The sequence below is a fragment of the Pinus tabuliformis genome, chromosome 8, assembly GCF_031772625.1.
Source record: "Pinus tabuliformis cultivar Carrire ecotype Pingquan chromosome 8, CPIR1, whole genome shotgun sequence".
NCBI lineage: Eukaryota > Viridiplantae > Streptophyta > Pinopsida > Pinales > Pinaceae > Pinus > Pinus tabuliformis.
In genome coordinates this window covers 1,986,689,978-1,986,715,516 of record NC_142294.1, presented here as the reverse complement: position 1 = coordinate 1,986,715,516, position 25,539 = coordinate 1,986,689,978, and the positions used below count along the sequence as shown (strand labels likewise).

Here is a 25,539-nt window from a genome sequence, read left to right as displayed (position 1 = left end):
ATAATGATTCCAGGGAGATGGTAAACAAAGATGAATCAATGGGTTGGATCCCAATAGGAATTTCTGACATAGTTCTTTCTGGTGAATAAAAAGGAATACGTGGCGGCGACAAATTATGACCTAAAAAGGTTAAAGTGGTATAATACCAAGGGTCAGGTCGGAAATGAGAGAAAGAAATTCTTGGGTCAAAAGATTCACTATCGGTGAATGGTGAATGAGGTGTTTATTTCTCTTCATTTCCAATAATATCTTCAATGATAATTAACCCAAGAGGTAATCTAGTCATAATTATCAGCCTCCTTCGAGGTGAAGGTGGCTCAAGAGTAGGAGCTATAACAGTCGAAGGTGATTCAGGTTGAGAAACTTTAGACTCAAGTTCTTCTATGTCTAGTTCAGTTAGTTCAGTGTCTGAAACTTCACCAGTATCAGATTCAGTTTCAACTACTTCGGTAATTTCTGGACCAGAGTGAACTAAGCCTAATTCTACTTCTTTCTTTGGATTCACTTCGGTTTCTACTATCTCAGATTGTAAAATTGTTGATGTTTCAGGTTCTTCTAAGGATTTAGATGTTGTTTACTTTGACATTTTAGTTTTTATCTTTTCCAATTGACTAAGTGTGTATTTAGGAGGTCTACCTTGCATTCTACGTGACTGCCTTGGTGATTTAGCCAGTATGGCAATTTATCACAAAATTAAAAAAAATATTCACAATCCAATCCTATGTTCTCTAAAAAGTAAAAGAAAGCAATTAATACACACTAAAAAATCTAAGGATTCAAACCATGGAAACAATCTTTTCATAGTGAGATCACTAGTTGTTAATGAAATCTAGCGTCATAGAAATCAAAGTGAAAAGTGGCTATAGATAGAGCGGGTGGAACCGGTTACGCTTACATCCTAATTAATGTACATGATCAGGTGCAGGTAAACTTCATTTATTTCATCTCGAATGAAGAATACCCTCTAGAAATTTCTAAGTGAGTCCGTCGTCACCTTGGGTAAAAGCCCTAAGAATATGGTCACTAAGGTTACCATGTAAAACAATTCAACCTAGGGGAATAGTCGCAGATCAGATGTTTAGCTCCAAGTGACTCCCAAGTACCTTTTGACACCATTTTTAAGACGTGTAAATAGCTCTACCTTAGCCAATGAAGTGGGGTTGATAAATTCACTGGGTCCAATATGATCTCGTACTTGACTCCTTTGTAAGGGGAGCTTCCTAGAGAAAATTTGTAGTAAATGGATTTTTCTCCCTATCACAAGATGTTAATGTTTGTTTGTAGCTTCAAAAAGTTAACTCTCTTCCATATTCCAAAGCCCTACAACATGATCTACTGTAGGTGGAAAATATCCCTAAAAAAAAGCTTTCTAGATTTATTTTATTTGCGTTGATTTTAAGAGATGTTATTTACTCAAATGTAATGGATGTGAAACTAATTAAATTATGACTTGACGCAAATCTTAATGCAGTCGAAAATTAAAATGTAATTTTTTCATTTCAATGAAAATCTATATGAGGTAAGGGAAGAGTCTTTCACTTTTTTCAACTGAAATGTAAACAAAACTCTAAATCCCAGTATTTCCCTTTCTCTAAAATGCAGATATCCAATTTCAAATCACCCAAATATTGAAAATAGTTTCAAACTTTCACTTTTCCCAATAGCAAAAGAAATAAAAAAATCTCTCTTTTCATACCATCACTCATAAATTCACAAAATGCAACAAGAAACCAATAATCAATAAAAATGAATTTTCCCTAATTGAATGTCATGCATTCACTTGCAAGGAAAATACAGTTCATGAACACTTCAGCAACAACAAAAAAATGACTTTTCATTTTGAAACTAGCACAAGAAGTATTTTTCATAAACAATACCTAATCTTGTAAATCATTGATTTTAACACACAAAACTAACTTTCGCAAAAGAGAAAACTAGACTGAAAGCATGATGTAATCGAAAGAAGAAAGATAGGTAGTCAACACAACAAGACCAACAGATCTCTATTTTGATAGATCAATCATTCATTGAATGAGACTTTACCCTTATTTGCAAAAACAAGACAATCGCAAGACATTTTTTTCATAACACTCAACCAGATTGAACAACACTCAAAGAAGGTAAAAACAAATGTAAACTAACAGGAAAAACCAAAAAGGTTTGGACTGGATGAGGATAAAATTGAAATTTTTAAAAATTCCAGGTATGTGCATAGGTTCTAGAGGAAACCAATACATATACACTCTATTGCTAAAATACAGGTGCGTGGATATGTGCACTGTACCTAAAACTTAAGTGCGCATAGAAGGGAATTTTGGAAAAAATAAAAAATTGAGTCAAATCCAACCCAAAATCCAAAATTTTAAGATTTCCAAACACTGAAGGAAGGCTTGTACAGAAACAAGTCCCTAGTGGAGTCGCCAATTTGTTATGTGGACATATCCCTCTTGTGGACAAAAGTGGTCTCCCTAGACTTCAAATAAACCTAGTAACAAACAACCATGAACTGCTACATTTCTCTAGACTATGATTCACTGAAACATATATTATGATAGAGGCCACTAACCATTTAAACGAAATGATTGATGAAGTCCACTTCAAAGATTTCAACCATATGCTCCTCAATGCTTTAGAGATCCTCCCATCACTTCCCACAACTTCTCCATGATGCCCTGAAGGAGATATACATAGATAGAAATAAACAAGAGATCAAAGCATCTACTATATAACATAAGCGATAATTGGAATAATCAACCGATCATGTATCATAAACTGATCAATATGCAGTCACAATCTATGTAGGTGATCAATGAATCCTACAAATTACATCAAATAATATGTAATTGAGAAAGAATAATTACCTTTATATTAATAAAATGGAGAATAGCCTTACAACCATGTAGCCTTGATGTTGTGAGTCCTTTCCCACAATCTCCAACCCTCTTCTTGAATGAATATCCTTCTAACTTTATTCTTGCAGCATAAGCCTACTTACAATAGTCCTCCTCAATCCTCAGGCCTGGGTAAGATTTATAGGTCAAGAGTGGGAATTTTGGGATCCATTTTCCGAGGGATGAGATCCACCAATGGTGGGATAGGGATTCCACAAAGAGAGGGAGTTGCCCCATGATGGGAGGGATCATGTCTGAATAGGAAACCATTCGAATCATTTTGCTTGTGATAGATACTGCCAATAATGCTTCTAGAATTTAATTTTTTATTTTTACATGTGTTAAGTCATGTTCATGGGTTACGGTGTAAGAGAGTGTGTACTTCTGCACAGTTCCTAATGGAATCCTCTGTGTATGCCATAGATTGACTAGGAAACTGCGCAGGAAGCCAAAAACAAGATTTTGTACCATGGGATCCAAGAATACCAGTTTCTTTGGGATAATTTGGATTCTAACTTTGCAAGGGAGTGATTTGGCACACAATTGTGGATAGTGCAAGATCCAAACCAATGGTCATTTCCTTGATGTGAAAAAATGACATGTAACAGATTCCCCCCTAAAGTGAAAAGACAAAAGAAATATTTGATGACTGAAATGCTTTATCATGCCAAGGTTTAGGTTAGATATTGTAGTCGGAGACCTGAAACAATAAAAAAAAACATTACAATGGAATATATAATATCATCGTTGAGGTAGGCATTCACATACTCAGAACATAAATGTCTTAAAGAATAGTATGAAAATACATTTGAAGATCCATGTTAATAGAGGTCATTGTATGGATGCAACCATCAATGGATCTATGTTTTCAATCATGAATATTTAATAAATCCATGCGTCCTAGATGGATGAAACTAGATCCATGGTCTTGATCTCTACCTCTCAATCCGTAGTATGAATCTAGCCATGTGAGTGAATGTCTCATTGTCAAACATGGTAGAAACCACTTGATTATAGGTCAATGATGTGAACCATTAACAAGTGCAAGAGAAACCACCAATAATGAAAATGACTCTCAAGGTACTTCTAGTACAATCTATGAAGTGTGAGTAGACGTTTTGATGTCTAACACCTGTAGAATCATTCGATTGAAGGTCGATGATGATAACTTGTTGTCGAAGGTGAGAATCCTGCCATTAAGGCATACAAGCCTGAAGGTAATGAAGGTTTCTAGATCAACTTCCTAGATAATGATTTGAATTCGATAGGAAGTGACTTGTCGTAGGAGGGTCTACGACACATACTCATGTCAATTTTTGAAGAACAACAGTTTGTAGTAATATAGGACTAACTCAGGGATGGACAATGTGATTGAAAGATATGACTGTGAAAGTAATTTGACTGAGGTTGTACTTCTCTTATACATATTAGAGACATGACATAATGACTTGGCAACATTTCACTCAAAAGTAATATCCAAACCAATTGACGACTTCCAATGAGATATGGTCAATTAGGAGACAAATGGATTTCCCAACCCGGACACAACATGATGGAGTGTCGTGTTCAAGAGTGACATACAACCTTTTACAAATACAAAACAAAGATTCTTTCTTACTTTTCCCCCACCATTAGAGGAAGGTACCTATTTATTTTTTACAAGATTGAGGAGGATAAGATATGCTTGTCATGTGATCTCATCCTTCGAATGAGTCCTTTGAAGTATTTTTAATGAACCCTTTGAAGGAGTGGTTTGGCCTTGTCATGCTTGACGAGTCCTACACTGTTTAGATTTTAGGAGTCCAATGAAGAGGTAGCTCAATGTCATTTCCATATTTAAAGATTTGAAAAGAAATGAAAAGAAAACTCATGCAGTTCTTTCAACATAAATTTTAACAAGCTCAGAGAAGCTATTGTTTTTCAGTTTTAGGGACTTAGGAGAAAACATAAGTAAACTCCATAGTGTCCTTTTTCGTAAATTAAGTCTCTCAAGCCTAGAAAAGGGTAAAATAATGCAGGAGAGAACTCTATTGACCATGGTTAGTCAATTTATACCTTTTTCATAAATAGTCTGATTCAGTCCGTAAAAGGGGTAAACTTATATTAAATAGACGGTTGTGTATTTACTTTTACGAGTTCGAACAGTCAAGTACTCGATGATATTTTCATTTTGAAGGAGTTTGGAAAGGGCGTAAAGAGAACTCGAGGGTTTCACTTTTTGCAAGTTTTAACAAGTTTGAAAAATTTATAAAATATACTCAACACCAATTTTTTTTTTTTTTGTAAATAACCTATAACCTGCACAATTAAACTCAAAATAATTATCCCTGCTAAAAAATAAAGCGAAAAACATAATAAATTTGTGTTTTAAAGGTTAATAGGGAAAACAACTCCAAATGAGTACAACATATCACCCCTAGGAATATTCAAACCAAAGTGGTAAACAAATGTTTGGATACCTACCTATGGTACTTTGCATCCAATAGAAAACACAAATGGGTGCAGTGGTTACCTTTAGTAGAATGGTGGTATAATACTGGTTATCATGAGGCAACTAAGATGACACCATATGAGGTGGTGTATAGCCAACTCCCACCTTCGCCAACTTCTTATCTTCTAGGATATTTCAAAGTGCAGGAAATTGATAATTTGCTTCAGAATTGAGCCTCCACTCTCACCCTTCTGAAGGATAATCTCCACCAAGCACAAAACTAGATGAAGCAATAGATTAACCAACATCTCTCAGAAAGGTCATTTCAATTGGGTTACCAAGTGTTTATTCAATTCTAGCCTTATAAGTCAATGTCTCTCAAAGAAATGGGCTTCCAAAAATTAGCTCCAAAATTTTGTGGGCCTTATCAGGTGATTCAATGTATTGGCTTTGTTTCCTACAACTAGCCCTGTCAGCCGCTTCAAAAATCCACCCCATCTTCCATGTCTCTTGCCTCAAGAAATTTGTGGGGGATAATTGGAAGGTACAAACTATACTTCCTGAATTGGACGAGGAAGGTTCTATTTGGATCAAAATGGAAAATTTCCTATATTCACGGGAATGACATCTTCATGGACGCATTATCAAGGAAGTCCTCATCTAGTGGAAAGACACCATACCAGAAGATGTGACATGGGAACCATCATCTATTCTCTAGAAATTTCCACACCTCCATCCTTGAGGACAAGGTTTCGTCTAAAGCGGGAAGGCATATTAGGGTCCAACCCCGACCCCTTTATTAATGTAATAATCCCAAGAGGACATGTTAAAATCCATGATTAGTTAGTTTAATAAATAAAGCCTATAATCATTGTAAGTGGTTGACCTGCATTATAAAAAAGGGACTGAAATTAGTTATAATGGGCCATAGCTAATAAATAATGTGGTTAACCCGCATTATGTAAGGGACCATGAGTAGTTATGGTTTTGGGTCTCAGGAAACTATATTTTCAGAGATAGTAAGGGAAGTCGTGTCTTGTGTTGTGTAATTGAGCTTTTCTCTACTAGAGGTTGCCCCCTCGAAGAGGCAAGTGAACAGAATTGTTTCAGATCTTAATAAAATATTTCCATTGTTATCATCTCATTGTGTTATTTTATCTGGTATCTCTGGCATATTTCACACTGTCAAGCCTCCATTTTTTCATATTTAATACATCTTTTTCCCTGATATTTTTACTTAGTTCTCATAGTTATTGTCATCATTTTCCACATTCTTGGGCTAATTCTCTTAAAAATAAGCATGAAGAGGTAAACTAATAAATTTCCTTTATTTTCATTGATTTAAGAGTATTTATATAATATCGCCATTAATTATGGATGTTTTCTTCTTCTCTATGCAACATGATCTTGCAACCTTAATCTTGTATCATGATTCTGTACTCTTGATGATTCCCGCACTAAGAAAAGATTGTGTATGTTGTCTTCATCACTCTGCAAATCTTTGGCATGTCAAGGTTCTCAGGAAAACATATGGAGTTACGAACAAACAATTGGTCAGCCAACTTCTATGTGCAACAATATTCTAGTTTGTTCCTACACCAACAGTAGTTCCCGTACTAATTTGTAGCTTGACCTATTAATGCACTTCCGGGAGAAAACTGAGACACGGTTTATGTTCATAATGATGTTTTCGTGCTTCCACATGATCTAGAATGCACCTCAGTCATACGGATTGAATTTTAGAGAATAATTAATGCTTTGAACCCAAATTCGCACTAGTTTTCAAAATTTCTACTCCCTTCTCAATTTGCGTGCAAACGAGGGAAAATATAACAATTATAGAACATGGGTTTTTCTCAAAGTATATGAAACTGATAACACATAAGTAATTTTCCAAAATTTGACATGTTATAGGAGAAACAAAGGGTTCTATGGTGCAGATTTGTTAAAAATGCATAAATTTTCAAATTTATGAGTCATGCACAAATTTGAGAAAATGGGTTGTTACATCCTAAATTTGTAATGTAACTTTTATAAAAAGACATCCATGGCCTGTGCTAAAGGATCATGATGTTATTATAGTCTTATATTATTGGTTTGGACCTTGAGCATATGGCCTAAGATGTAATAGACTATGTATTATTCAATACAAAGGATTTGTGCCATATTTTATTTTATCCATTTGTGCACTTTATGATTAATTTTGTCTTTGTAATTTAGATCTCTTTTACAAGGAGCGAGCTGGTTGGTTTTGACCCACCAATTCAACTTGTCACTCCCTCTTCTTTGGACCTATTTATATCATAGCCTATAGATCTATTGATTGGTGTGTTCTTTGTTATTTGTGTAGAAATTAATGTGTAGATTCTTAACTTCTCACGAAAATTTCTAAATCACAAGACTGGAAGCTACTCTACTGATCTACAAAAGTAAGTTCATGATTGAGAACACAAATAATTAACATGCATCAATATTCAACACATATACACATATAGGAGTACGAATGGTAAGGAGGAAAGCGATGGCTTGCGCGAAGGTTATTCCTGGTTCTGGTATCGAAACCACAGGCAATGCGGCTGCGGGAGGAGGCGTGGCTGGCTTGGCCACAGCCATTACTTTCCACTGGTCCGGCCAGAAGAGGGAGCTGTACGATGACTTCAAAGGCGCCGACACGGGTCTGGTTACGAGGCCTAGAAACTGGAAAACACCGAAAGTTTCTGATGTAGCAGAAAACCCACGCCCAAAACACCATTTGCGTGATGGGTCAAAGCTAACAAAGGTAGATCTGGAAGGAAAGATCGCCAAGAGGTATGAGCCGCACACGGCAAGTGTTTCTAGGTTCAGAACTCACCACGGAGGCGGGAAATCGATAGGGTTCGGCTCCACAAATGCTGCCCTCCTCCACACGAAATCTGCATGCAAGCTTGGGGGACTGTGGGCCGCAGATCCGAGCCACAAAATCGTGAGACCCAATCTCGGCAGATCTGGGTCGGATCAACCAGATCTGAGCCCCAAACAATGTAGATCTCGGGCGGATCTATCCGTTTGGAACAAGATCCAGGTTTATACAGCACCCAGGCAACAGATCGGAAGGAATAGACAACGACTGAGAAGAGGGCACGCAGGATCTGTCATACAAAAGGCAGATCGACTCAGTAGGAGGCAAGATCTGGAAGAATGCTCATACCCGGATCATTTGGCAGCCAGCCTTCAGCCAGAACAGGTAAAAAATTCTTGTTTTCAGATTCTGATTAATCCCCCTCAGGGGAAAACTTGCCTAGTTTGGGTTCATGCAGGAGACACCCTGTTGCAGTTGAAACAAAAAATATGGGCTGAACTGGGTTACCCAGTCCAGATCCAACACCTGGTCAGTGGTAGGCGGTCCCTCCAGGACGGTAGATCGCTGGAAAGCTATGAGATTGGGCCAGGATCAACCATTACGGTAAACCTCAGATTGAGAGGAGGGGTTCTGCCTCAGGGACAGACAAGCTCCTCAGGGGCAGATAAGGGGAAAAAACCTGCAGCCCAGCACCAACCCAAGGGAGGGTTATCCTACAAAAACATCTTACAGGGCAGCAGGAACTCAGGACCCGCCCCAGAACAAGGTGGACACATTCCCAGGCCATACATAGTAGATCAGTCAGAGCAAACTCCAGCTTTAAACTTAGATTCGTCAGGGATTGATGACTTCGTAAAGTCCTATGAAACACAAGCTTTAATCTGTCGTTTCAACAGTTTCTGGCCAAAACCCATGGATTTATTCCACTGGATCTTCACCAGCTGGACCATGGAGTGTGATATCCATCTCTGTTCGAAGGGTTTCTTCATAGTAAGATTTACATCCAAGGAAGTCAGAGATACAGTCATAAATGCTGGGCCATGGTTCTGGGGAACAGCGGGGCTGTTTATGACCCCATGGTTCCCAGATTTTGATCCAAATAAAATGACCATAACCAAAATGCCAGTATGGGTCAGATTATACAATCTTCCACTGCACTTTTGGAATGAAAGAGTGTTGGAAGGCATTGGGAACAGCATAGGGAAATATATCAAATCAGATCTAGAAAGGATCGATGAAAGGATCTACACTTTTGCTCGTATCTGTGTGGAAGTTGATTTAAGTAAAGGGTTGCCGGACAATATAAGGCTGATCTACAAACAACAGAACTGGTTACAGGTACTAGACTATGAAAACACCGCCTTCAGATGTAGGCTCTGTAGGCAGACAGGACACCTACAAAGCTCATGTCCAGAAGTTAAGAATAAAAAGAAGCAGAAAAAAGGATGGAATTTTTCACACTCAGACTCAGAGGATGAAGAATCAGAAGCAGCAGAGGAAGAAATTCCAGCAGAAAAGACCGAGGCATCTCAAGAAATGGAGAATCAGAAGGAAATCCCATCAGACAACAAGGCAGAGAAGTCAAACATGGATTTGAGCACGGGAGGCATCAAACGGCAACACCACTCAGATACTTCAGATTCAGACAAAGAAACTGGCCCACAGAATACAGAAACACAATTAGTCATTGCTTCGATCGAGCCCACTCCAGGAGCGTGGCGCAAGGTCGAAAAGAAAAAGGGGAGAAAAACTTGAAGCGTGAGTCAAACTCATTGCCGGAATTCAGTTTTTTGCCTCTTTTCTCTCCTCCCTCCTTCTATTCTTATTCTTTGTGCACGTTAGTCCTCTAACGTTGCGTGGGGTGCGGAAGCACTCGAGCCCTTGTGGCAGCTTACGGAATGCTTAATTGCATCTGCTAGTGTAACTTTTCATTATCTTTTTAATAAAAAGTTACCGTTTTTTTTCCTTGGAAAAAAAAACACATATACACATATATTTATCTAGGGGAAATAAACTGCTCAAAACCCCTTACTATATGTATTTCATTAATCAAAGAATCTCGATGAATACAATTATATGATATGCTCAAGATTGAGCTCAACCTGCACCTGTGTCTTTTATCCTCTGCCTAACTAACTAACCTTGGCTAATACTTAGCCAAAAATTTGAGCTTGCAAGCTCTTATTTCATTGCATTGTTCCCTTGGGAAATTGCCCCTATTTTTTTAGGAATTTCTCACCAAGGAATTGCGCAGTTATCATAGGTCAATTCTTTGACTGCATGCACCACCTATACAACTTGAACTAGATTACAACTAATAGTACACTTCCCTTGAACTCTTATATAAACTGGGCAACTCGAATTCTCTGCATGCAACAACTATTTTGGGCTAAGTGATCAGTTAAGTAGATGATCACTCGGTGTGGAAAACATTACACAACCAAAAATTGACCTCCACTAGTTCTTCTTAAAGTGAGAACTAGTTAAACTGACAATAACTCAAATTAAGTGAAATAGATAGCTACAAATTAGCAATCAATCATGTAAAACTAAAATCAAGTGTCTCCAACTCGAATTTACTAAGTTAACTAAGTAACAAGAGCCATGTCACCTCAGTTAACTACCTCCAAGTATTCTACTGAAATTGAAATTTGAATTTTAATCTAGTTTGACCAAAGCAAAGTCAAAACTAAATTTTCTTGTTGCATTTTCAACACTCCCTCTTAGCAAGAAAGGGATTATCAGATACCCCAATCCTGCTTCTATGGAAATCTAATTTTCCTCTTAACAAGGCCTTTGCACACAATATTGTAGATGGTGATACCATATATTGATACACTTGGATTGATCATGAAATAATGTATTCTCAGAGAGTTTGATACAACTCTGATTGTCACAAGAAATCATTGTAGGATCCATATTCTGACCAACTAACCTAAAAAGAATATTTCTCATCTAGATAGCCTCACATGATGCTTGACTTGCATCCATGTACTCCTCTTCTGCTGAGTTAAGTGCCACAAATATTTGCATCTTGCTATACCAAGAAACTATTGCTGACCCAACACTAAAAATTCCTCCTGAAATACTCTTCACGTATGATGAGCTCCCCGCCCAATGTGCATCTGTGAATCCTTGCCACTTCACTCCCTCTATCTGTTTGTACCAAAGACCAAACTGAGTATTTTCTTTGAGGTATCTCAATACATGCTTTTATTCTTTCCAATATAGTTTGGTTGGCTTAATCATTGCTTGAATAAGTTGGTTAACTTCATAACACATGTATAGTTGTGTGTTCAACAAATACATGAGTGAACCCACAAGTGGCTTGTAAACGGTAGGTTCCACTTTCTCACCTGAAGTGACATCCTCTTTCTTCTAGTTACCTTCTATAGGAGTGTCCATGGGTTTGCTACTCTCCAATTGCAACCTCTTCAGTATCTCATTGGCATACTTTCCTTGAGAGGAAAACAGTTCCCCATCTCCTTGCCATACTTCCAAACCAAGGAAATAATGCTTGAGTCCCATTTTCTTCATCTCGAACTCTCTTGATGGGTCCTCCTTGCAAGATTTGATCACTTTCACATCATCGTTAAGCATCAAGTCATTGACATATAACACAATAATCAATAATTTACCTTTTACAACAATGTGATAAAGGTTTTCATTTGCTTCACTTTTGGTGAAGCCCAAACCAGTGAGATACATATCAATCTTGGTATACCAAGCATGGGTGCTTGCATGAGTCCATATAATTCTCGCTTGAGTCTACACACATGCATCTCTCTATCAAATATCTCAAACACCTTCGGCTGCTCAATATACACCTCTTCCTCAATAAATCCATTGAGTAATGTTGTCTTCACGTCCTTCTAGTGGATTTTCCACCCCATTTGCACTGATAATGCTAGAATTGACCTGATGGATGAATACCTTGCTATTGGAGAAAATGTCTCCTCATAGTCAATTCCCTCCACATGAGAGAACCCCTTGGCCACAAATCTGGCCTTATGTTTCTCTATGCTCCCATTTTCTGCATGCTTTACCTTGTAAATTCATCTCGAACCAACCACTGATTTTTTGTTGGTCTTGGTACCACTTCCCAAACACTGTTTCTAACAATGGAATCATATTCCTCTACCATAGCATTAACCCATACTGGTTGTTCTACAACTTCCTCTAATGAGGACGACTCTGTCTCTACCATCTCACTCATCATAGTCATGTAGTTAGCGTGCCAATATGACGACCTCCTCTGCCTGCGCTTCGATGTGGATGCTCCCACATTCTCTTTATCATTATGTAATAATTTGTCAGCTTCCCTGGTTTTCTTCCTTCCTGTTCTATATGTCTCTGGTTGAGTGGATGCCTCCACTCTTTTCTCCTCTACTTGTGGCTTCTCCACAACTTCTTGAGGCTCCTCCTTTGGAGCCAAAAGCTCTTGATTAGGCTGCAACTGAAGCACCCTCTCAAGAGAACACCTCATTTCCTTCTCCTCATCAAATTTCATATCCCTCCTAACCATTTTCATCTTGAGAGATGGCAAGTACACACGATAGTTGTGAAGTGTATCAATGTACCCCACAAATATGCCCAACTCTATTATAGGCTCTAGATTTTTCCTTGCTTCCTTGGAAACATGGTAGTAAACTAATGATCCAGAGATCCTCAAGTGTGACACATCTGGTTTCTTCCCTAAAAAAGCTTCCTCTGGTGTACTCATGCCAAAAATCCTCTGAGGACTCCTATTCTACAAATAGACCATTGCGTTGCATGCTTCAACCATCAAGTGTAGAGGTATGCATTAGTCATGCAACATCGCCCATGATACTCCTACACTCATTATATTCTTCCTCTCAGCCACCCCATTATGTTATGGGTTATGAGGGGTTGTCAACTCCTATCGAATGCCTTCCTTTGCATAGAAATTTTTAAACTCATTCAACATGTACTCACCACTGTTATCGCTCCTGAGAGCCTTCACTTTCCTGCCCGTCTCTTTCTCAACAAGTGCTTTAAACTCAACAAATTTGGAGAATGTTTGGTCTTTCTTCTGCATGAAGTAGATCCAGAAATTCTATGAGAAATCATCTACAAATATAACATAATACATGTGCTTGACAGTGGAGGCTGTCGAGAAAGGTCCATAGACATCATAGTGGATCCTTTAAGGGATTGCATGTGCCCTACTGTCTTGATCATTGAAGGTGTATTTTGTGTACTTACCTAGTGTACACCCTTTGCATGTATCTTGCTACTCTAGTGCTCCATTGGGGAGGTATGTAGAAATTTGTTGCATGATTCAAAGCACTATGATGCAAATTGCCAAGTCTTCTATGTCATAATTCGCTGACATTTAGGATTTGCACCTTCTCTACGTTTATGCTCAATGTTGCATAATAATCTAAATCTAATTTATAAAGGTTCTTCGCTTGAACCCCGATCTTCTTCAGTTGTCCCGTGGCGATGTGTCTCAAGAAAGCCTTCCTTTTACTGAATATCACATTGTAGCCATGGTCTTCCAACACCGTGATGAAAACTAGATTCTTCTTCAAACCCGATACATACATCACATCCTTGAGCTTGGGAGGGGAACCAGACTCCTTATGAAATGTAATTGTACCAATACCAGTCGCGTTATACCTTCCATCATCTCCCATCTTGATGTGCATCTAGAGATCCTTCTCCTCTAGGTCACTAAAAAATTATTTATTTCCTATCATGTGGAATGAGGCATCGTTCTTAAGATACCACACACTACCCATCACTTTGCTTCTCATGCATGCAATGAGGGTAAAATCAAGTTCAAACTATGAATTCAAGGTTTCACCCACTATTGCTTCTGCAATCTTCTTGCTTGCCTTCTTGTGTGGACATTTCGTGGCATAGTGTCCCAGTTCATGACAGTGAAAGCACTTGATTTTGGACAAGTCTTTATTTTTTCCCCCTTGATTAGATTCTTCTTTGGATTAGTATTTCTTCCCTTTCCCTTTATTTTCCTTTCCAACCAAGGTGCATTTTTCTTCATCCTTTCCCTTGGATGAAGTCCCATCTCTGTTCTCTGCCTTATTTCTTGTTGCACTAGATCAAACAATAACCACTGCCAGCTTGGTAGTTTCTCTCTACCATTTACCAAATCTTGATAACTATGCCAACTCTTGGGAAGGCCCAAGAGGGATAGAGATACCATATCTTCTTCAAGGACAGTAACAACAACCCTTCCAAGTTCATCATGACACTGTGTAAACATGATCAGGTACTGCATAATTGTTTCATTTTTTTTCATCTTAATAATTTGAAACTTGTCCTTAAGTGTCAGCTTCCTTTGGTCACTATTGTTCTCAAAAAACTTTGTTAGTGTTTTCCGCATCGTGACAAAGTCTCTTTCACATGGATATTCAAGACAATATGATCCCAAACTCCCTCCAATATGATCCTCCTCGGTTTAGCCACATACTTCTTCCATTGAGTAATATCCTAGGCCTCACATGCTGGTGCTTTTTCTACTTCTGTCTTGATGTATTATAGCAGGCCATTATCATCCAATACTGTTTCCATGCAGATATTCCATGCCACAAAATTTGTGGTTCCTTCCAAAGCACACTTAAGCTTAAGTCCATTGAAATCCATCTTCTCAATCCTACAGAAAACCTCTAACACTAATCTTTAAATTCGAACCTCCTACAATGACAACTTCGAAATATATTCTCTACTATGAATCTAGCTCTGATACCATGTAGGAATTAATGTGTAGATTCTAAACTTCTTATGAAATTTTCTAAATCACAAGACTAGAAGCTACTCTACTAATCTTCGGAAGTAAATTCATGATCGAGAACACAAATCATTAACATACATCAAGATTCAACACATATACATAGAGATTTATCTAGGGGAAGAAACTGCTCAAAACCCCTTACTATCTATATTGCATTAATCAAAGAATATCGATGAATACAATATGCTCTTCTCAACCTTGAGCTCAACCTGCACATGTATCTTCCATCCTCAACCTGACTGACTGACCTTGGTCAACACTTATCCAAAATTTCGAGCCTCCAAGCACCTATTTCATTGTGCTTTTCCCTTGGGAATTTGCCCCTATTTTTTTAGGAATTTCTCACCAAGGAATTGCGCAATTACCATAGGTCAAATATTTGAATGCATGCACCACTTGTACAACTTGAACTAGTTTAAAATTGATAGTACACTTCTCTTAAACTCCAATATCTTCTGGGTAACTCGAATTCTCTGCATACAACAATTATGTTGTGTTGATTTATTAGTTAACTTGATGATCACTAAGTGTGGAAAAAATTACACACTCACAACTTGACCTCCATTAGCTCTTTTGATAGTGAGAACTAGTTAAACTGACAATAACTCAAATTAATTGAAATAGATTGCTACAAATTAGCAATCAATCATGTAGAACTAAACTTAAGTGTCTCCAACTCGAATTTACTGAGTTAACTGAGTGAAAAGAGCCATGTCACCTTAGTTAACTACCTTCAAGTATTTTGTTGAAATTGAAATTCAAATTTTAATCTAGTTTGATGAAGGCAAAGTCAAAACTAGGTTTTCTTGCTGTATTTTCAACAATTTGAATGTGCTAATCCATTTTATTACTTTCATATCTGATTTTTTTTCAATATCTCACATGATGTATTCAAAGTAACCCATTTTAAGCCTGAGTGGAAAGTATTTAGACTTGTAAATATGATGAATGTAAATGTGATAAATTGATGCTATGATTTTAATGTTTGAAGATGCTTGGAACATGACGACGAAGGTTGTCTTATAGATACACAGAGTATTTAGATGCATAACTCTTTTGAAAATATTTTAATTTTAAAATAAGATCAGATTTTATTATCATGGATTGTGATATCCTTATGTTAGTGTTTTTTATATTTTTTACAATGGAAACCAGAACTTTAATACAAATTGAAAAGGATCATTATTTCAGAGCTACAACTTTTCTCATAGCTTTGATATAAATCTATTGAGGACTTCTGAGATCAAAAAGGAATTGTTTCTTTCCCTAACTTTGTCAAGTTTGCTTGTGACAATAAATACACTTTCCAGAAGTCATATCTTCTCCAACTTTTGATTGGTTATGGTTTTATATGCATAGGCTTCCTTTTTAATGATGAGTCTGAGAATATTGAGTTTGTATCATTGCATGAAATTTCATTCTTATCCCATGATGAATTTTTGATTAAATTTTTTTGTTGTAGATTATCTCTTCCAGACGTCAATTGGATTTGGCTTAATTGATGCACACAAACTTTTGCAGTGATTTTCATATTTGGGGTGTATTGAATTTACATTGCATAAGCACCAGCTCCACAAAGAATTTAGGTTTCAGATTGATTCGTTGACATAGATCTGTAACTCTTTTAAGAAGTTATAAACAAAATAATGATTTATGATTTCAGGGTCATCATTTGGTTGATTAAATTGAGTTTATTTTTTTGTGACATTTGGAATTTATGTGTAGGTTTGTGTTGAAAAATGTAGCAAGAAATTCTTAATTTGATTTTGCCTTGATTAAATTAAGAAAATTCGAATTTCCACATTAGCAGATAACTTGGATGCAATTAACTTTTGTGACATGGCTTGTGTCACCTAATTTACTCAGTGAGTTCGAGTTGGATGAGTTAGACTTCAATCATGCATGTGTGATTGCTAATTTGCAACAATCAAAGTCAGTTATCTCAAATTGTTTTCACTTAAGTTAGTTCTAATTGTTGGAGGAGCTAGTGGAAGGTCAGTTGTGCAGTGGGACTTCAGTCAAACTCAGTGATCATCTAGTTAACTGATCAATCAGCCCAAAACATATAGTGCATGTAGATAATTCAATTTCCCTAGCTGTGGTGGAGATTCCAAAGAAGGGTAACATTAGTTGTAGGCTAGTCTTGAGTATATAGGTGTTTCATGCTGTGAGATGAACAACCTTTGGAATTTTGCAATCCATTTTGGAGAAATTCCTCAATAATAGGGCCTAATTTCTCAGGAATTGTGAAAGGAAATTCGAGCCCAAGCAGAGGTGGAAATTGACTAAGTCTGGGTCAGAGCTTCTTAATGAGTAGAGAGATAGGTTATTCACTTGTAGGTTGTTCTTAGTTGAGCAAAGAAATTGTAATACATGTCTATTCATCCTATTAATGCAAGCACGCATTGGGTTTTTTAGAAATTTCTTTCTCCAGGAAAAATATTATGTAATGTGTGCTATTTCTTATTGCATGTCTGAAATTTTTGTTTTAAATTGTGAATTAACTTCTGCAGAGCAGTAGAGTAGGTTGTGTCTTGTGATTTTGATTAAAACTTCATGATCAGTTGCAAATCTACACCATGATTTCTACATGATATCAGAGTAGGATTCACAATAGAACAATAATTTCGAAGTTTTTGATAAGGAGGATCAAATTTGTAGTTTAGTGTAGTAGGATCTCTCCAGAGCTGAGAAGATGACCTTTAGTGGGTTGAGGCTAGAGTATGTCTCCGAAAGGACATGGGTGAAAATGTGAAGCTATGTTACACTTTTGTGAGAATTTCCCTTTAAAATTCATAATCGTATTTTTTGAGCCCAACTAAAAAAATCGGCCAAACTAGTTAAAATTTTTCAAACAAACTCTTATTCTAACATTTAGCCAAAACAAATGACCATTTATATTAACTCCAACCATTTAATGATTCTTTTGTTGGAGGGGTAAAAGTTGAAAATAAGATTTTTCGACCGAATATTTTTTTCTAGTGGAAAAAATGTTTATGTATATGACCGTCATCAGGTCGTTGCAAACTTTTCTATAGTTGTTAGTTCATTGTTGGTTTCCGCTCATTGTTTGGTTGGCCTGTTAGTGCGTTGGAGGAATTTTCTCTGTAAGTCCTTATACCTTAATACAAAGCAGTTTTTTTTGATGATTTTTTTTTTTTAATAATACAAACAGTTTTTACACTGCATTAATGGGTGCACAATCCTTCGTTTGTAATGAAAACAATGTTTTCATTGGATTCATAACTTTTGTTCGTAATGCTCTCCTTTTGGAGTGAATTTTGTTTTTATCGTTATTTTGGGCGTTTTGACAGACTTCACTCTAGATGTCTGTAGACTCTTGATGACTGGGATGACCATATAATATTTGTTGTGACGATGGAGATTAATACTCATTGTATCTTCTTTGTGGCATTAGCGATTAATTCTCATTGTATCTTCTCTGTGGTGTTAGAGATTAATTCTCTCTTATATATGTACTTTGTTTACCTTAACAGAAAGCAATTATTCTTTGTTGAAAAAAAGGTTTGTGTTCATAATGAAAACAATGTTTGCACTGCATTCATGGGTGCATAGTCCTTCCCTTCAAAGGCAGAACATGCTTTAGATATTTCACGAATTTCTCCTCTCATAAATGGACGAAGAACATCAGATTCTTCAAGTTCCCAAAATTCATTTTGTACCTTAGTTTTGTAAACAAATATAATGTCTTATACCATTTCACCAACTTCATCCACGGAATGATTTGAATACTTTATGTCACCAAGGTTGTCTTCATTACATTCAACCTAGTGAAAAATTCTTCTTACGTTCGCTGCGGCGAGCTTTTCCCCTTTTTTTTAAACTAATGAACAACCACTCAAAAAAAACATTTCATTACCTTTTTTTACTTTTGCCATAAACCAAAACTACACCCGAGAATAAAAAACTAATAAAATTAAAATCTTACCAACGTTTACCAACCCATAGTAAATTACATTTACTGTTTTACTGACATTTACTGTTTTACTGACAAAACTGGCAGTAAATGAAACTTTTACTTCACGTAAATGGCTGCAAGCCTGTACATCATGCGATTTGCGATTTGCGATTTGATCGCATCACGCAATCGCATTCAACGGAAGAATAAAAGTGGAGCACAAACATATGGGTGTGATCTGCGATATGCGATCGGATCGCATCGCAACATCGCATTGGAAGAATTCAAGTGAACAGATGGAGGTAGCAAGCATGCATGCGATTTGCGATCTACGATCTAATCGCATCACAAGGGTAAAATAACGCTGCAGTTGAAATTATCATTTCAACGCTCCCCTTTAATTTCAACTGCTGGGTTATCGGTCATACGCAGACATTTCCTCAAAAACTAAAAATTTTTCTACCCCAATGGTTTGGTTAGAATGTCTATGACCTGCTCCTGAGTTCTGCAATGTTGGAAGGCAATTTCTCCATTGTTTACCAATTCCCTGATGTAGTGAAACTTTGTGTCAATGTGTTTCGTTCTCTTATGAAACATAGAATTCTTGGATAATGCAATAGCAGAGCTATTGTCACAAAAGATCACAGTTCCTTTTACTTGCTCTTGGCATAAGCTCCTTAACATTCTTCTCATCCAAATTGCTTGACATGTTGCTGCTGTAGCTGCCACATATTCTGTCTCTGCTGTAGATAATGCTACAATAGGCTGTTTTTTAGAAGCCCATGAAATAGCTCATAAACCCATGTGAAAAACATAACCGGATGTGCTTTTCCGATCATCTACACTTCCAGCCCAATCGCTATCAGTGTATCCAATTAAATCTGAACATTCTGAGACAGTATATAAAATGCCAAACCGTTTAGTACCTTTAACATACCTCAGAATTCTTTTTGCAGCCTGCCAATGTGCTTCTTTTGGCATCTCCATGAATATGGAAATTAAGCTAACAACATACATTATATCCGGCCTAGTTGTAGTCAAATACATGAGGCTGCCAACTATGCTCTTGTACAAACTAGGATCAAAATCCTTGCTGCTGTCCTCTTTGCTGAGTTTTAATCCCATCACTGTGGGAGTGATTACTGCCTTACTGCCCTACATATTAAATCTTTCCAATACTTCATTTACATATTTTGCTTGTGAAATAAAAATTCCATTTTCATTTTGATCTATTTCTATTCCTAAGAAGTATCTCAGCAAACCCATGTCAGTCATTTCAAATTCTTCTTTCATGACTGTTTTGAAGTTTTCAATGAGATGATCATCATTACCTGTGAAAATAACATCATCAACATATAACACAACAATTAGAATTTTACCATCCTTTTCTTTGATGTAGAGGGTGGGTTCTCGCTCACACTTTGCAAATTCATTTTCCAGTAGATAGGAATCTATCCTACTATACCATGCTCTTGGCACTTTCTTCAACCCATAAAGAGCTTTCTTCAATCTACATACTTTGTGTTCTTGGCCTTTCTTCTCATAGCCTGGAGGTTGTTCAATGTAAACCTCTTCCATTAACACTCCATTTAGGAATGCTGACTTCACGTCCATTTGGTAAACTTTCCACTTGTTTTGTGCTGCTATGGACAACACTGCTCTCACTATTTCCATTCTTGCAACCGGTGCAAATGTTTCCTCATAATCTCTCCCATACTACTGCTTATATCCTTTGACAACAAGTCTTGCCTTGTGTCTTTCTATTTTGCCTTCAGCATTACTCTTGGTCTTGTAAACCGATTTAACTCCAATGACTTCTTTTCCTTTTGGTAGCTCAACCAAATCCCATGTCTTGTTTCTCTCTATGGCATTGATCTCCTCATCCATAGCTTCTATCCATTTCTTATCCTTAATTTCCTCTTCGAAATGAATAGGGTCATCAACATGACAATATAAAGCAAACAAAGAATTCATACATTCATCATAAATGTCACTTAAATTTCTGAATTTCTTACCTCTTTCATTTGGTGTATAAGTGCTTGAAGATGCACTTGCATTTCCTCGTTGTGGTGTGCTTGGAGAAGCACTTTCATTTCTTCTCAAGGGTGCCCCTTGCTGTCCTTGTGTTGGCGCTGCTGTTTGGGGATGTATTTCAGCCATTTCCTTATCATTTTCATCATGAGACAAACAATTTTTAACATTTACTGTTTTCTCTATGCTTCCATCCCAAGCTTCCTCCTCAATGAATTGAACATCTCTGCTCACAAAAAACTTCTTGGTAGATGGGATATACAATCTATAAGCTTTGGATTCCTCACTGTATCTAATGAAAATACATTTCTCCCCTTTGCTGTCCAACTTCCTCCTTAGCTGATCTGGAATGTGTGCATAAGCCACACAACCAAAAACTTTCATGTGGGTGACTCCTTGTTTTCTCCCACTCCATGCTTCTTCTGGCACTCTGTTCATGACTGCTTTTGTAGGACACCTATTCAAAATATATACTGCACAGTGTATAGCTTCAGCCCAATAATCATTTGGCAAATGCTTTGCCTTTAACATACTCCTCGCCATATCCATGATTGTCCTATTCTTCCTTTCAGCAACTCCATTTTGCTGCGGAGTGTACCTTGTGGTAAACTGTTTGTGTATTCCATTTTCTCTACAAAACCGTAAAAATTCTTTGGAGATATACTCACCTCCTCTATCAGTTCTTAGAACTTTGATATGTAGCCCGCTTTGGTTTTCTACAAGTGCTTTGAAATTCTGAAATTTTTCAAACACTTCAGTTTTGGTCTTAAGGAAATAAACCCAAGTTTTTCTTGTAAAATCATCAATAAATGTTAATATGTAGTGGCTACCTGCAAGTGATGGAGTTTGCATCGGTCCACATAAATCTGAGTGGACAATCTTTAAGGGTGCTTTTGCCCTTATGCTTTTCCCTGATGGAAAACTTTCTCTGTGTTGTTTCCCCAATATACAACCTTCACAAAGGCTGTCCGATTTCTCTATCAATGGTAATCCTCTTACCATTCCTTTTCTACTCAACAAGTTAAGACCTCCAAAGTTGAGATGTCCAAATCTTAAGTGCCACAACCAATTTTCATCCTTTGGTTCCCTTTAGAAAGCCTCTTGTGTAACTGCTGCAATTACTTCTTTATTTTTTAAATCTGCCTTTATTCTGAGAAGGAACATCCTGTTCCTTGTCATTTTCACTTCAGCAATACATCGTTTGTTGGGTGCTCTATCCATAATGGTGCATACATCATTCACAAAGAAGACATTGTAACCCTTTTGAACAAGTTGTCTAATACTTAAGAGGTTACATCTCATTCCTGGAACATAATAGACATCCGCTATGGTTTTCTTTTCACCTTTCTTTGTAAGTATTTTAACTTCTCCTTTTCCCATAACAAAAATTTTACTATCAGTCCCAAGTGTGACTTGTAACTTCACACTTTGATCTAAAGCAGAAAACAGGGCTATGTTTCCTGTCATATGGTTGCTGCAACCGGAGTCTAGAAACCATATATCATCACTGTTTGTTTCAGCCATGTTACAAGCTAAACGCACATTATCTTGGTTGATATTTTCTCTAGTGATATTTGCACTAGATCTATTATTCATATCATGCTGCTTCTTCCTACATTCATTGGCATAATGCCCATATTTTTTACAATAATAACATTGGACATTGGATTTTTCATACCTTTGTCCTTGAGCATGATGTTGTCCACTTGGTTGGCTGCTGCCTTGGCCTTGGTTCTGATTTGGATTGCTGCCTCTTCCTTGAGCATTTGCTGGACTGTTCCTTCCACCTCTGTTTTGGCCTCTACCTCTTCCTTTCTTGCTTCCTCTGCCTTGACCTCTTCCTCTTCCAAAGGACATCTGGGTCTTGAAGGCTTGCTCTAGAGATGAGTTTTCATTTCTACTCAACCTCTGCTCATGTGTTATCAGTGATGCATGAAGTTCATCAACTGAAAAGTTTGTGAGATCCTTTGTCTCTTCTATGGTGGTGACAATCACATCGAACTTTGAGGGTAGGACCCTCAACAGTTTCTCCACAATCCTCCTTTCTTCAAGAGTTTCTCCATGAGACCTTATCTGTGTGACCAGACCAATCACATGTGTGAAGAATGAGTCAATATTATCTAACTCCTTCATACACAGGTTCTCAAAATCTCTCCTCAACAACTGTAGTTTTGCTGTCTTCACTTTCTCCATGCCTTGATAGGTTGTCTTGAGAGTTTGCCATGCTTCTTTGGATGTCTTGGCTGTTGCTATCCTTGGAAACACACTCTCATGCACTGCTTGATATAAAAATACGAGGGCTTTTGAATCCTTCTTCTTATAACTCTTCAACAGATCTTTCTCTGCCTGTGTCAAGTTATTAAACTCTTCTTCATCTGCTGGTTCTTCAAATCCATCTTCAACTAATTCCCATAAATCTTGTGAGGCAAACAGGGCTCTCATGGTTATTGCCCAATAGTCATAGTTTTTCCCATTAAACTATGGGAGCTGAGTATTAAAAATACCCATGCTAGTGCTGGTGCTGGAGCCAGCCATTCCTTGCACTCTAAACTATGCTTCAAATATTTTACTGTGTATTTAAAATAACTGAGAAATACGTTGGATTCTTTTGCCTGAGTCTTCACTCTGCTGGAGAAGTTACAGCAGTAAGAATCCTTCCTTCAGCTTCTTTGACACCTTCAAAGAGCCTGTACAAGCTCTGATACCACTGTTGGGAATTGAGTTGTTTAATTCCAAAACAAAATGGCTTGAACAAAGAGTAATACTCTGTTTTTACCACACAGGATCTTAACACAGCGGAACAAAAAAGAATGTTTCTAGAACACAGAGTTTTATCCACACACATAAAACTTGTATTCATTAAAATATTGTAGTTACAAAAGATTCTTCCTCTTACAGAGGGATTACAACCAGAGACTGCTTCAACTGTCGTTCCAAAAACTCACTCTGTCTCTCAAGAAAAATTTACAATGTTGTGTAAAGAAAATTTCTTACGTTCGTTCTCTTCTTGAAAAGATTTTTTTACTGCTATGTAAAAACCTCTTTTTTACTTATTACAGTTACACGGCTGTGCATTACATTCAACCTGGTGAAAAATTCTTCTTACATTCGCTGCGGCGAGCTTTTCCCCTTTTTTTTTTACTAATGAACAACCACTCAAAAAAAACATTACATTACCTTTTTTTACTTTTTCCATAAACCAAAACTACACCCGAGAATAAAAAACTAATAAAATTAAAATCTGACCAACGTTTACCAACCCACAGTAAATTACATTTACTGTTTTACTGACATTTACTGTTTTACTGACAAAACTGGTGGTAAATGAAACTTTTACTTCACGTAAATTGCTGCAAGCCTGTACATCATGTGATTTGTGATTTGATCGCATCACGCAATCGCATTTGGCGGAAGAATAAAAGTGGAGCACAAACATATGGGTGTGATCTGCGATATGCGGATCGCATCGCAACATCGCATTGGAAGAATTCAAGTGAACAGACAGAGGCAGCAAGCATGCATGCGATTTGCAATCTGCGATCTGATCGCATCGCAAGGGTAAAATAATTTTGCAGTTGAAATTATCATTTCAACAAGATAACGCATGTTCACAGACATGGCAATGAAGAGCATCCATTCCTGCCTCATGATCAAATGTACAACCTTCTAAGAGGCCACACATTTTGCGGTCCTGAATATTAAGATAATGCCAAACTGGATCTGACTTGTGCTCCAACTCCAATAACATCTTAATGGTATTCTCAATATTAGATTGTTGTGCTTGAGGATCCTCCATAGACTTTTAACGTCTTTCCTTGAATTCTTGCACCACCTTTTCAACCTCTTCGAGAACTCCCTTTAGTAGGCCTACATGAGAAGGAAACACAATTGACTTAACTTTCCTATATTCTCTAACTGCCAAGTCATACTCCCCTTTGTTGATGAATTCCCTAATTGTGTTGGCAAATCGAATATAGTACGAACTCTTTTCAGCGTCCCTTGCACAAGCCATATTTTTTCAGATTGAACCTGGCATTCGAAAAGGGGCTTAAAAGCATGGTTTGCAACAATATCCACATCATGAACAACATTACCTAGACCTTCTAGATCTGACTCTATTTTTTCTAATGTTAGCTGAATATCATCAATTGTAGTTTTACAAGACACAAAGCAGTCAAATTTTTCTTTGACGAGTTTCTTCCGTTGTTGTCTTCTATCAAGCAAATCAATTTTCAAGGATAGAGCACTAGAATCCAGGTTGGTTGCACTTGTATTTTGGTGGATGTGAGATAAGAAACATTTTTTATCAAAATTTTCAGAATGGTACATTTCCTTTCCAATTGAGTTTTAAGAGGGATATTAGAGCATTGAGCTTCCATTCCTCAATATCATTTAATTACCTCCTATTTTGATTTATTTAAGTGGAAATTCATCATATGTAAGTATGTAAGGAAAGAAATTCCAATTATTTCAATAGAAAACCCCCTTTGGGGTGGCTCTCCAAGTAGTTAACCCTTAGGAGGTAATATATCTTACTTGATATCCTTCCCTATAAGGGGTAAAATTCTATATATAGAACTATCAACACTAGAAAATCAAATACGACTCAACATATACACATTAGGATTTGATATGCATCTAAGGAACTTA

At 37.1% G+C, this 25,539-nt stretch overlaps 1 pseudogene; it reads right to left on the bottom strand.

Moving 5' to 3' along the window:
• LOC149244407 (exocyst complex component SEC5A pseudogene) overlaps positions 1-25,218 on the bottom strand; it is a 112,915-nt pseudogene extending 87,697 nt beyond the window's left edge.
• Between the last annotated feature and the right edge of the window lie 321 nt (positions 25,219-25,539).